General features: G+C 42.4%; 1 pseudogene; it reads right to left on the bottom strand.

The window, feature by feature from the left end:
- Positions 1-3,481: 3,481 nt before the first annotated feature.
- Positions 3,482-4,579, bottom strand: LOC119512787 (annotated as a pseudogene).
- Positions 4,580-14,178: the final 9,599 nt, after the last annotated feature.

Here is a 14,178-nt window from a genome sequence, read left to right as displayed (position 1 = left end):
ACTCAAAGATAGGTAAATAGAAAACATCCAATCTGGAGGAGAAGGAGAAGAAAAAAAACTGCAAATAGAGAACAGAGTATAAGAGGCATTAGAGAAACATTCAAGTGATCTAATGTGTTCTTAATTAGAGACCAAATAGAAACAAGAGAAAAAGAGTGGGGCAGAAACAAATAGATGATGACATTGAGTTTTCAAATAAAATATGTAAGATACTAACCCACAGATTCAAGACATTTAGAAAAGCTTAAGCAGATAAAAAATAGGATAAAGCACTTAGGCAAAACATAGTCAAACTTCTGATAAGCACAAATACAGGGGAGGAATCTTAAAGAGAACTGGGGACAATAGATGCATTAATTACCTGTGGAGTGGCAATATTAAGATTTTCAAGTGACTTTTCAGGGGAAACTATAGTAATCAGAAAATGATGGAATGGGATCTTTAAAAGACTAATATAAGAAAAAAAAATAAGTAAATCAAACAACCAAGAATTTTATACCCAGGGAAAATGTGCTTAAAAATAAAAGCCAATAACTTGTGCTCCTGCATTGTTGATTATATTCAATAATAAATGTATGAATCTCTTTGAGAGTCTGATAGAACTCTATTGATCATCTTACAAATGAGTATATATACTTATATACAACATTATATTTTCAATTTGGGAAATTCATTGATCCCTTAAAACTATCTGCATTTCATATCTCCTAATATTTGAAAATTATTTATCTGAAAAGATTCTTATATCCACATTTCCTCTCCATTTCTGGAGCTCTCACCCTAGGACAGGCTCTTAGTCCTTCAACCACATTACCACACTCATACATTGTCCTTTCCATCAACTCTATATTTCTATACTCAGTGCTTCTCATACAGAGATAAGGTTTTATTAATTGTTTCTCAAAACTTCTTTGAATTAAAAAGAAAGCTAAATGAAAATATTTTCAGGTAAAGAGAAGCTGAAAGAGTTTGTTACTGGGAAAACTGTACTAAGTGAAATAGTAATGGAAATTCTTTAGTTTGGAGGAAAATGATCCTAGATAGAGGCCTCAAACTCCAAAAGGGATGAAGAATCCCAGAAAGAGTAAAAATGTGAGTGAATATAAAAGAATATTGACTATTTATACTCAAAATTAATAACATTGTGGGTTCATAACACTTGTGAAGCAAAATGCATGGTAACAATAGCACAAAAATTAAAAGGGAATATATAGAGATAACTTGTAAAATTTTGCATTTTCTTGATGTGATAAAGGCCCAAATTACAGTAGAGTGTTACAATTCATGGAAACATATTGAAATCTTCTGAATAATAACTAAAAGTGTAAGACAACAAGTGTGCAACTAAAAACTAATAAAAGAGAAGTTAAAATAAGAAAAAAGGTGATTCATTCAAAATAAGACTCGAAAGTAGAGTCACTGGAAAAAAAAGTACAGATGTGATAATTAGAAAACAAAAAGGGAAATGAAAGATTTAAACCTAAGTATATTATATAAGTAATGACACCAATAGTTATGTTAAATGCAAATGGTCTGAACACTCCAAATAAAAGACTGAGATTGCCAGACTGGAGAAAAATATATATATTTTGTATATGTTGTCTATAAGAGTCATGCTTTAAATATATGGAAAAAAACAGGTGAAAATAAATGGCACAAGAGACAGGATTGCATACTTCCACCAAAAGACTTGCATACTTCCACCAAAAGACTTCTGTAAGAATGTTCATAGCAAATTTATTTATGATAACCAAAAAAGAGAAACAACCCAGACTATGTTACTGCTCCATGAAACAACATGGTTGAATCTCACAGACATTATATTGAGCAAAAGACACTAAGCACAAAAGAACATATATGCCATGATTTTATTTATATGACATTTAACAACAGACAAAACTAGTCATTAGTGATTGAAGTCAGGATAGTTAATGTCTCTGAAGTTAGGGGTACATGAACTGGGGGAGTCACAAGGGAAATCTTTGAGGAGATGTAAATATTCTATATCTTGGTTGTGGAGGTGATTGTTGAGATGTATACTTAAGATCAGTTCTCCTTGAACACTCCAATGAATGTATGTAACACTTCAATTTAAAAACAAATACATGGGTGAGAACAAAATATTTGATTATATTGATGTGACATGTATCCCTAATCTTTTATTGCTAGAAATATAGGTTGTATTCTGTTTTCCACTATAATAAATAGCATTTTGTAAACATAAAGTGGCACCAAATTTAAAATATTACAAAATAATAAGAAACAATGATCCATAAAATCATAATAGGGACAGTGAGGAAGAATGTAAGTGTGAAAAAATTTTGGAGCAAATTCACATAATGATCCAGTGCAAGAACAAGGAACAGATTCTGGAAAGTTAGGTACTCATACTTCATAAGAAGATAAATATGACAACACCTAGACAAGAACTGTGTATACTCACATAAGTTAATTTTTCAAATTTTTCATAAAATTTGGCAGTCTCAAGAATAAAGATAAAATACGGTATGCACAAAGTCCTTGCAATAAATTTCCTTCCATTTTCTCTGATTCTGTATGTAAAGACACCAGTAAATATTACTATTATTGTTATTTTCAATTTTGATCCTGTATTTCTTCATCTGCTTAATGGGGGAAGGTTGGAAATGGGTAGTTTACCAGATGCTCTTTCCCTTCCTTCCATCTCTAATAAGTCAATTACTCTAAATAATTGATAATCCTGTCTCCCAACATTCCAACTACGATTCCACATTCCCTCTAGAAATTCTTTCCAAAGAGAGCTTTGAACTTCCAAATTCAAATACTTAGGGAAGTGGAGGCATTTGCAAATCTGTTGCCAATTTCTGAGATAATGGAAAAAAGATGATATGGTCTAATTATCATCTCCTGTTCTTCCCACATTTCTTAGTAATAACCTTTCTTCTTAGGACAATATCTGAAGGCATCCCCCTTTAACACACTTTTGCAGGAAGAGTTGGTATCTCCCACAGATAACTGAGGGTAAGATTCAGCCAGGCACTTGAGGAGATGACTCAGAGTGAGCCACGGGGCCACTGCACTGACACCGCATCACAGATGGGCTGCACAAGAAGGAAAGAAGTGGTTGTGTTACGAGGTGTGTGGAGACAAGCAGGCCTCTCCAACACATCCATGCTGTGTTACCTGGGCACATCTGGTACTGATGTACCCATTTCCCTTTCAAGGTAGACCTCTGTGTGTGAGTGTGTGTGTGTGTGTGTGTGTGTGTGTGTTTATGAGCAATCTAAGCAGGTGAGAAATTCCAGGAAGCAGCCACAGAGGAGAGATGTCAGGACATCTGGGACAAGACACAGTGATAGAAACTAAAGTGGAGGCTGCTAACACAAGGAGCTCTGTGATGGCCACTTCCGGAAGGAAGAGGACACATGTAGCTTTTCCTCTTGCCTTTCACAAGCAATAAAGACTTTTTAAAAGTTTTTTTTTTTTTTTTTTTAAGTACAGACTAATTTATTAAGATCTGCCCCTCCCAGACCTCACAGTCTCTTGGGTCATTTTTCCATTTGTAAATCTTGTGCACCAGCCCCAAAAAGACAGCCTGGGGCAGGGGCACAGAGTACTGCTTGATGAGACCCCAAAGGTGGCTGTAACTGTTTTCCTCATACAGCATAAAGGCAGCTGGCAGCTCCATCTCCTCGTGCAATGCCTTCACCTGGGACACCTTCTCAGCCCCCTTCTGCCTGTAATTCTGCAGGATCTGGAGCTGTCTGGAGAGACCCATTGTAGACACTGAACCACCAGCCAGCTGCACTTGTCTTGGATGTCAGTGCCAACTTTGCCGCTCACATTGGGGTCCCCAAAAACATTCAGGTAATCACCCTGAATCTGAAGATGCTCCCATCTCCAGCAGGACCTTCTTGACACTGGCATGCTCCTTCTCCCCAGCAATGCCCACCATATATATGGCAGCAGCTACAGGAAAGTAGAAGTAGAAAGCTGTCTTGTACTTGGCAATGGATTTGTGCCTCTGTTCAGTGAATCTGCCAAGATCCACATTGCCCTGGGGTCTGTGATGAGGTCCAGTGTCTGCCCAATCACAGTCTGATAGGAAATCTGCAGGAACAGCTCCATTGGGTTCAGATAATAGGACTGTTCCTGAAGTAGAGCTTCAGCAGATGGTAGATACAAGCTTCCTGAAGCATGTCATTGTTAATGGCATCCAAACCTATACCTGGCTTCTGAGAGCAGCAGATCTGTCCCTGTCAGGTGAGGGATGAATCCATGATATCATCTGACACCAGGAAAAAAGCTTGCAGCAGTTCCACACACGAGCCCATAGTCAGGTCCACTGGAGGCTATCAGCATCCTGCGTCTTTGGCTCCTGCAGCTCCTGGAACACTGCCAGCACCGTCAAACCCCGGTTGTACTTGCCTCCAATGACACTGTACTCCAGGATCTCTTTGAGCCAGGGAATAGCATCTCCTGTCCCTGGGTGCCCCATCCCATCCTCAGTCAGCACCTTGACAATTGGGGAAAAGTATTGGATGAAACTCTGCTTTTCTTGGGCATTAACAGCAGATTTCTTGTCTCTATTCATTTGGAGGGAGGAGCAAAGTGTTCTGCTCCTGGATGCTGATTATTGCTTGGAGTTAAAGGAGCTTTCAGTGATGAACTCTTGACCAAAATTTGTGCACATAGGTGAATTTAACTCCAACTTGTCTGTTCTGAGATTCTCTAATTTTTCCCCTTACTCAATGCTGTTTACCAGAACTGATTATCTAAATTACTTCACCTCTGATTCACTCCAGGCTGGGTCATTCTCAACTTAACAAGTGCTAGCTGCAGTCTCTACACACTTACATCCTTTGCTCTCTTTTTTCTTTCTACCACCCCCCCCGCTCCTCCGTCCCTCCTCACCCTGCAGCTCCCTCTGAGTCTTTATTAGCCACTTGTCCTTATCCCATTACCCAGCCTCTCAAGCATAGCTCTCAGGATCTCCTCTCTCCCAGGGCTTGAGGGTCAGCTGAAGGTGTACTTTGGGCTTAAGAGGGAGGAGTGCATTGTGGAGCTCTGGACAACCCTGCACTTCAGTTCACCAGCCAGCCTGCTACTAACAGGTGTATCCTTGAGTGTGCATTGCACTTTGGAGTTTCACAGAGGGGCAGTATGGTGCACTGGGGCAGAATTTGAGCATCATTCCTGACTCCTGTGGTTAACAACCATCTTAATCTCATCAAAATATTACCTGACTTCTCTCAGGAATAACCTGTGTTTGCAGGAGTCACCTTTTATTGAGTGTGAAAGGAGAAGCAAGGGAAGCCTAGAATCAAGGAAAAGCCATGCACCCCATATCTCAGCACTCACTGTAGGTTTTGGGTCTTTTCCTTTGAAGTTTCACAGGCCTGCAGATCAAGTCTTTACTAGATTGAAAGAATAATATGCATTATTATTTTTATTATATGGACAATAAGCATTATTCCTAGTGTCAGGAGGAACCAAGACTGAGTGATGGGCAGCCACAGTGCATTCATGTAGCTGTGGACAAGCCATTTCCATTCTCTTGGCTCCTCTTCCACATCTGTAGAAATGCAAATATTAAAAGGACCCCAGTTCATGAATATTACCTCAATAATTATCTTTCTATGAATCAAAGTTCTAGGACAGGACCATAATAATGGTGATTTGTTTTGTTGTTGTTTGTTTTTGTTTTCAATTTCCTGGAATTTTACAATGCTGACCTACAGGGTAGACTTGCTATTCTATTAAAAGAACAGCAATCTTCAGACAAATAGCACATTCATATGCCCACACTGAAGATGCAATAAATAACAGTCCTGGGAAGAACTAGCTGCTTATCCTCAGAATTCCCAGGGTCCACACAAGGGCATATACCAGCCAGCCCAGAGTCCCCTTATCTGTACACAGAGGCTGTATCTTCATCCCACAAACCAACCCTGGAGATACCACCAGGCACATCCAACCCTGTCTCTAGCTTCAGCCCCTAGGAAAGTCAGAAGGGAAGAAAGTTTAGTTGTAGGTAACCATATTGTCTGCCCAGGAAATCCAACAGAACCAATTGGCAAATTTATTTTACTGAACAAGAGTGATCAGCAATGTGGCCAGATAACAGATGCACACATAATGGGGAAAGCTGATTGAAAAACAAAAGTAAGACAGAGTAAAAAATGTTACTGTTCTTAATATCTCTGGAAACAAAAAATACTGAAAACCTGGAAATAAGCATAACAAGACCTACGTGAAGAAAACTACAAAATTTCTTTGAAGAGACCTAGAGACCTACACAAATAGAAAACTATATCATGTTTTCAGATTGAATACAGTAAGGTATAAACTTTTCACAAATTAATCTATGAATTTAATGATAGGTAAATTAACAAGTCTCACAGGAATTTTTCATTGGATCTGATATTTCACTGCTTCAACCCATTTGGAAAATAAAATGCTAAAGATACTAAGTACAGTTAGAAAAAGGAGGATGATAGCTTGCTCTAACACCTATTGAAACATAATATGGAGCTAAATTTGAATTCAGTGTGTTACTTCTTACAGAAATTCATGAATATATCAATGAAATGTAAAAAAGAATAAATTCACAAGCTCATATGTGTGGGACAGTTAATAAATAAACTGGCAGCATACCAAATTACAGGGTAAATGACAGATTTTTCAAGAGATGGTGTTGAACTAATTGCATATTCATTTGGAAAAGAGCAAAGATGTTCTTTCTCTACTTCATTCCTATCACAGAAATAAATTTCTCTAGATAAATAACTTAAAAGTGGGCCAAGCATAACAGTCTTAGAAGAAAATATAGTAGAAAATATTAAGTTAGGATAACAGAAACTCTTATAAATAAAGCCTAATAGCCAAAATTATAGTAAAAAGATAAACTCATCAAATTATAAAACTAGTATATGTCAAAAATTATTGATAATAATAAATATTTCAAGAAATAAGACAAAAGTTTAAGATACAGATTTTATAATTAACTGTACAAATCCATAAGAAAAACAGAATAGCCAAAGAGGAAAAATAGGAAATCATAAAATGAATAATATAAATGGTCAAAAATATTTGAAAATGTGCTCAGTAAAAATCAGTGACATACAAAATAAAATAAAGGGATCAGTTGTGGTTCACTGTCTTTGCAAAAGAAAAAGAAAAAGAGATTGGAGATAGAAATGTTGGTGAGGGTATTAGGCATTCTTAACCATTCCCAGGAAGTAGAAAGCAGTAGATAGATTTGTAAACAGCTTTTTAATTTAACTTATATGTGTTTTATATCTCCCTCATTCTTGCTTCATTTTTAAAAAATGCATTGAGGTGAAATTCACATAACATAAAATTTATAAGTTTAAAGTGAATAATTCAGTGACGTTTAGCACATTCATACTAATGTTTCAAATAGTTCTGCCACTCCTAAAAAAACCCATACTCATTAAGCAGCTTATCCCCAGATTCCCTGTACCCCAATCACCAATAATCACCAATCTGCCTTCTGTTGCTGTGGATTTACTGATTCTGGGTAGTCCATGTAAATTAGAAAATAGGACATGAGGCCTTCTGTGACTGAACTGTCTTCTTTCACTTAGCATGATGTTTGCAAGTTCATCCACATTATAGGATCAATACTTCATTTTTATGGGTGAAAAATATTCCAGTGTGCATCTATACCACACAAGTGAGGGGGAGCAAAGTCAGACCCCCCATTGTGAATCTGGTCGTTGTTCCATGTCACTGTTGTCTTGCAAATACCTGTTCTCTCTGTATCAACCATGTAACAGATTCATTGTACTCTTATTCCCTGTAAGGAGAACATGGGGGCCACGTGGGGCCCCAGAGGGCATAATGTCGGACATAGAGGCCCCATAGGGGCAGCCTGGGTAAGATGAGGATGGTCCAGGGGAGAGGGTGCAGGGGAGGGGAGGGGGGATCTTAGTTTCCCTGGGAGGCTATGACAAGTGCCCCAAAGTTGTTTAGGTTTAACAACAAACATTTATTGCCTTGTGTTTTCAAGGCCACATGCCCAAATGAAGGCCAGCGCTGGCAAGATCATGCCTTTTCCTGGGGTCAGGAGCTTTCTGGAACTTGCCTGCTGCAATCCTGGGGGTTCCTTGGCTTTTCCCTGCCTCTGTCACACAGCGACGTCCTCTCCTTTCTTGTTCTGTGACCCCCGGGTCCTCTTTACTAGGCCTGCAGTAACCTGGGTGAAGACCATTCAGTCGGGCGCAGCTGAACCGCAGAGCACAGCTTCCTGAGGTCCTGTGTATGCTGGGTTTCTGCCCAGGGGAACGGGATGAAGATTAATAACAAATGTTTCAGTTCCTGCAGGGAGCGCGGGGAAAAGCGGAGCGTCGCGGGAGCGGGGCGGCCTGTGCTCCCCGGACCCTCCTGCCTGCGCCGGCGGGTGAGCTGGGGCCCGGGGCGCCCTGTGGTCCCTGCGGAGTCCCGAGTCCTCACCGCGATGCCCGCCGTCTCGGTCCAGGCCCCGGGGCCGCGGCGCAGCCCCGTCCTCCTTCCCCCGTGAGTCCTGATGGCGGCGCCTCTCCGAGCCTGGACTCGCGGGCGCCGGTTTCCCGCCCAAACCTGCCGGGCGGCGGCGCGGGGGAGGAGAATGGCGGCTTCCCTACCGCGGCGGCCGTTAGGGGATCGAGGGCCCAGGAGGCGGGTCGCGGGGACTCCCGCTCGGCCCCTCTTCAGGCCATGGGGCCTGCGGATCCGGGAGGGGGTGACCGTCCCGGCCCCACTGGACGGGAGGCGCCTGTCCCGGGGTGAGCCGAGCCCTGGGGGACGGCGGGGGACGGTCAGCGCCTCGGGCCTTAGTCTCCCTCCCGCCAGACCTGGTTGATGTGGGAGAGAAAGCGGAGAGGAACCTGCGGCATCTGTCCGGGAAGAAGTGCCCGCCGCCTCTTAATAAGATTCACTGTCCCTTTATACAAGGCCTGTGTGCATAGTAGGAAAAGCTGCTCTCAACTCTCCCCTCAACCTTTTTTTTCCTGGCATCTATTTTATTAAAGACGGGACAAAGGTACACAGGAGATGTAAAGAAATAACGTTCTTTACCCACAGTGAGCTTTTTTTATTTCCACTTATTTTAATTGAGATTTACTCGTATACCATACAATCATCCAAAGTATATAATCTAAGGATCACATTACCATCATGTAGTTGTTCATTCATCACCCCAATCTATTTTTTTAAAACATTTTCCTTGTACCAGAAAAACTGAAAGTAAGAATAAAAAGTTAGGAGTGAAAACAGAACATCCAAATCCTTCCCCCCCACCCTATTTTTCCATTTGGTCCCCCCCCTCCCGTTTTTCTGCTCATCCATTCATACACTGGATACAGGGGAGTGTGATCTGCGTGGCTTTCACAATCACATTGTCACCCCTTTGTAAGCTCCAGTGTTATACAGTCATCTTCAAGATTCAAGGCTACTGCATTGTAATTTGATAGTTTCAGGTATTTACTACTGGCTATTCCAATTCATTAAGAGCTAAAAACTTATCTATATTGTGCGTAAGAGTGCCCAACAGAGTGACCTCTCAACTCCATTTGAAATCTCTCAGCCACTGAAACTATTTCATTTCACTTCACATCCCCCTTTTGGTCAAGAAGATGTTCTTCATCCCACAATGCTGGGTCTAGATTCCTCCCCGGGAGTCATATTCCATGTTGCCAGGGAGATTTACACCCCTGGATGTCAGAGCCCACATAGGGGGAATTTCACCTGCCAAGTTGGCTTAGCTAGAGAGAGTGGTCCACAACCCCAACACCTCTGCATTTTACCAGCTCCTCCGGGGGGCATTGCATATTTTTCTCATTTTTTTTTAATTAACTATTTACTATATCAAAAAATTTAAAAGACCTTACAATAGAAAAACATTTCAAACAAACCAAGGGAATAAGAAACAGACACCTAAACTAAAAAAACTACATTGCTTCCAACATATTCCTACTCTACCCCAAGAAAATACAGAAACTATAACCAAGCAAAGGAATAAGAAAGACAGATAACCTAAGATAACAATATTTCTGTGAACTTGTTCCTACCATACTCACCAGAAATTAACAAACCATACTCATTCCTGGGCATTCCCAGCAGGTTAAATTTACCCACCATACCTTATCTGTTCTTATTAGATTATCATTCCCCCTTCACTAATTGCTATCTACTGCTAGGTCTCCTACATTTGACATTATAAACCATTTATTTTACATATTTCGATGTTTGCATTAGTGGTAGCATATAATATTTCTCTTTTTGTGCCTGGCTTATTTCATTCCACATTGTGTCTTCAAGGTTCATCCAAGTTGTCATATGTTTCATGACATCATTCCTTCTTACTGCCACATAGTATTCCATCGTGTGTGTATACCCCATTTTATTTATCCACTCATCTTTGAAGGACATTTGGTTTGTTTCCATCTCTTGGCAATTGTGAATATTGCTGCTATGAACATTAGTGTGCAGATGCCTTCTTACTCATCACACATTCGCAGGTGCCTCTACTTGGCTGGAGGTCCAGGGGTGATGCTGGCAGACTGCAGACACTGGGCTAACATTTCAATAGCTGAAATGATGGGGTTGGGGGCTCCCCATGCTTACTGCTGCCTTATTGCAGTCTGAAGTATTCCCAATCTCTTCTTGATAAAGAGGATTTTCTTGAATGATGCTCTAGGGCTTTCTCTTTGAAGATAAAGTATCAGTAGGTTTTACCCTGGAGGGCAAGTCTGAGTTCTGCATAATTTATCTTCTGCTCTGTATGACTAGCAGACTTCTGGAAGTAGGAAATGGGTGGGGTGAAGGAAGAATCTTGAACACACAGCATTCAGCTGGCTCCCAGAGTCCTTGAGTCTCCTCTCCCTGTTGGTCTTCCTTCTGCACATGCTCACCACACTGGGCTAGTCACACCTGACTCCCAGGTGTCCAGGTACACTCCTGCTCCTTCCTGCTCCACCTGAACAAGATGCAGCCTTGTGGGGTCAGGCCTCATGCTCAGCTGCCCTGTGCTCCCAGGCAACACAGGGCCCTTCACCTCCGAACCCCATCCACATGGTCAGGCCCCACCCCAACCCCATCTTTTGGTCTGCAGAGAACTTTGAGTTCCCCTTCAGGCAGGTGAAAGCACCTAGAACAGTGTTCAGCAGTCAGCGAGTGTGAGGTTTCTGTTCTTCCCTCTCCATGGCCACACTCGGTCATGACCAAGTCCTACACATTCTAGCCCTTAAATAGTTCCTCAGCCATCCCACTCTCCTTCCTTGCACTGCTACTGCCTTCGTCCATCCCCTGGGGGAACAAGGACAACTGGTGGAAGAGGTCTGCCCTGGGCACAGGCAATAGGGGGCATATGGGCTTAAAATAATAACAAAAGCAGCTTGAAGTCCAGCCATTCCAGGTGTCAGTGGTAAAATACCTCTGCCCCACCTAAGTTTTTTACTAGTCAAAGTTCTAAGCAGTTGTTACCATCAGGGTTGACTTCAATAATATATTCATAAGATTCAAAGTTGCACTTTTATTACATATGCTTTAATAACCACTTTGTTATATATGGAAGTTTATTTGGAAATTTCCAGTCATACAGTTGGCTTCTGACCCAGTGTTTTTGTTTGCTAAAGCTGATGTAATGCAATATACCAGAAATGGGTTGGCTTTTACAAAGGGGATTTATTAACTTACAAGTTTACAGTTCTGAGGGCATGAAACTCTCCTAATCAAGACATCATCGAGACAATAGCTGAACTCTGAAGTCAGGCTACCAGCAATCCTCAGCTCCTCTATCCCATGGCAAGACACACGACCAGTGTCTGCTGGTCCTTCTGTCCTAGGTTTCATTACGTCCACCTTTTGGCTTCAGTGGCTTCTTCTCTGCTTGCTGTGTGTCCTCCCTTTTAGCTTCTCTCTTAGCTTCTCTGTGTCCTTCTTTCTCAACTTTCTTTACTCATTGACACATCAGGCTGCCATGGGGTAGGTGCTTAGTATTTTCACATGAATACCAATTCAGTTTCAAGGTTAATGAATCTTTGAAATGGGTGCTCCTACAATAATTGCCTTTGATATTCTGAAGGACTCTCATGACTTCTTTGTGACATCTCAAAGGCATGCCCAGAACAAGGTAAGCCTTGGCTCAAGTTCCTGAGGCATATGGCATCTTCAGTGGCCCTTCTGCGAGGCAGTGAATCCCTTTCCTTAGAGGGACTGAGTGGGAACTGGACAGTGTGTGGGGAGCTGTGGGCCCTGGGCAGGAGTGTGCAGAGGAGAAAGGGTCGCTAGAAGTTCCTTCCAGCTCTGGGATCCATTGATCCTCCATGACTTTATCTTCTCCTCATACTGGCCATGTGGGGTAGGGAGAGCCAGGGGCCAGGTTCCCAGGAGGGTGTCTTGGAAGCAGGAGCTCCTCCTTGGGAGAAAATCTCAAGCTGGGGCTCAGGCCCAGCTGTTGCTTTGAATTCACCTGTCCTCACTTCTGTCCCAGGGCTGCCTGCTGCTGTCCATCTCTGCTGCCTGCCCACCTGAGTGATGGCAACATGGGCAGACTGTCGGGGCTGATTCTCTTTCCCACCTGCCTCCTTCAGGAGTCTCCCAGCCTGTTTCCATTCAGGTTCCTGTAGTCCAGTCTCAGCACTGGAAGCTTCCAGTAGCCTTGTTTGGTGTGCATTGTCATCCTCATAGGATAAATTGAGGTTGAATCATTAAGGACAAACCCAGAACTAGCCCAAGATGCCCTAAGCCTTCCTCACAAAGGAAGACTGATTGCAAGATCACAATCAACTTCCCTCCAGTCACAACAGCTGGAAGGGATACTCTTCGTGTTTCCTCACTGCACCAGGGCTCCATCTGACCCACGTGGTTCAGCTGGCTTAGATGGTGGCCTCTTGTCATGTCCTCAACTCCTGACAGCAAACACCATCAGCCTGCCCTCCATTCCACTTTAGCCCACCAGATCACAGAACTCATGCCCACCAGGTTCACCAGTGACATCCTAATTGCCAAAGCCAACAGCCTCTCTCCATTTCTATGGCCAGCAGACCTCCAAACCCAGTTCCCCACCTTTCTGGGCATACAGCATGCTTATAGTCTGGGGAGCCATGAGACCAAGTCTGGTCAAAGCAAGACAAGCACCCTCACAGGACTGGCACCCAGAAACCTCTGTGAGTGGCTGCCTGTGCTCTTCCCACACTTCTGGATCACTACAGATGGATGCAGTGTCCTTGGAAACCAGGTCTCAATGGAAGTGGAGAGGAGCATGGATCAAAAGCTGCTGGGCCTCTGAATGATCACCTGAAGGTGTGAAGGTGTGAGCCAACTGCCCAGCATGAACATGCATTTTGGTCTTCATGTGAGCAAGAAGTAAACTTTGCGTTAAGCTGCTGAAATTACTGGGTTTTATCAGTTGTACCACATACTGTCAGAGTTTCATACCTTGTGGGCTTCTGCAGCATCTGATACTGTTGACCAAAATTACTGGCTTGGCTACCTGCTGGATTTTGTCTTTTTACCTAGGGTCAGTCTCCCCTTGCTACCACCCTCCTCATCTCTGGGCAGAATCAGCTGGAGACTGAGGGCTGCCTAGATAAGCTGCATAGCATGGTTCAGTTAACCTGGCATTAAGTTGAGTCTCTCCTGATATGCTGTGGTCCAGCTAGCAACTATGGAAATCGGCTCAACTGCTATGGACAGTTGAGATAAAGGGAAAAGCAAAAGTCCTGAAGAGAATCTTTGGGCACATTAGCCTGATTAATTCAGTGTCATTTTGTAGGCACAGAAAGTGACTAGGAGTTGGGCCCCTAATTGATGGTAATTAAATACTTTGATATGGTAGGTGTAATTCTCACTGGTTTCTCTTTGATGGTGTTTCAGTTTGCTAGAGCTGATGAAATGCAATATACTAGAAATGGGTTGGCTTTTACAATGGGGATTTGTTAACTTACAATTTACAGTACTTAGGCCAAGGAAACATCCAAATCAAGGCATCAGTCAGCAATGTTTTCTCCTGAAAAACAGGCTACTGGTGATCCCCAGCTCCTCTCTCACATAGCTAGGTACATGGCAGCATCTGCCACTCTCTGCCTTCTCTCCTGGGTTTCATTGCATCCAGCTTTTTCTTCAGGGGCTTCTCTCTCAGCTTCTCTGGGTCTTTTTCTGTTCCCTCTGTCTTATATCCTCTTATAAAGGACT

This window comes from Choloepus didactylus, chromosome 17 (genome assembly GCF_015220235.1).
Source record: "Choloepus didactylus isolate mChoDid1 chromosome 17, mChoDid1.pri, whole genome shotgun sequence".
NCBI classification, from domain to species: domain Eukaryota; kingdom Metazoa; phylum Chordata; class Mammalia; order Pilosa; family Megalonychidae; genus Choloepus; species Choloepus didactylus.
This window is presented reverse-complemented; position numbering and strand designations above follow the sequence as displayed.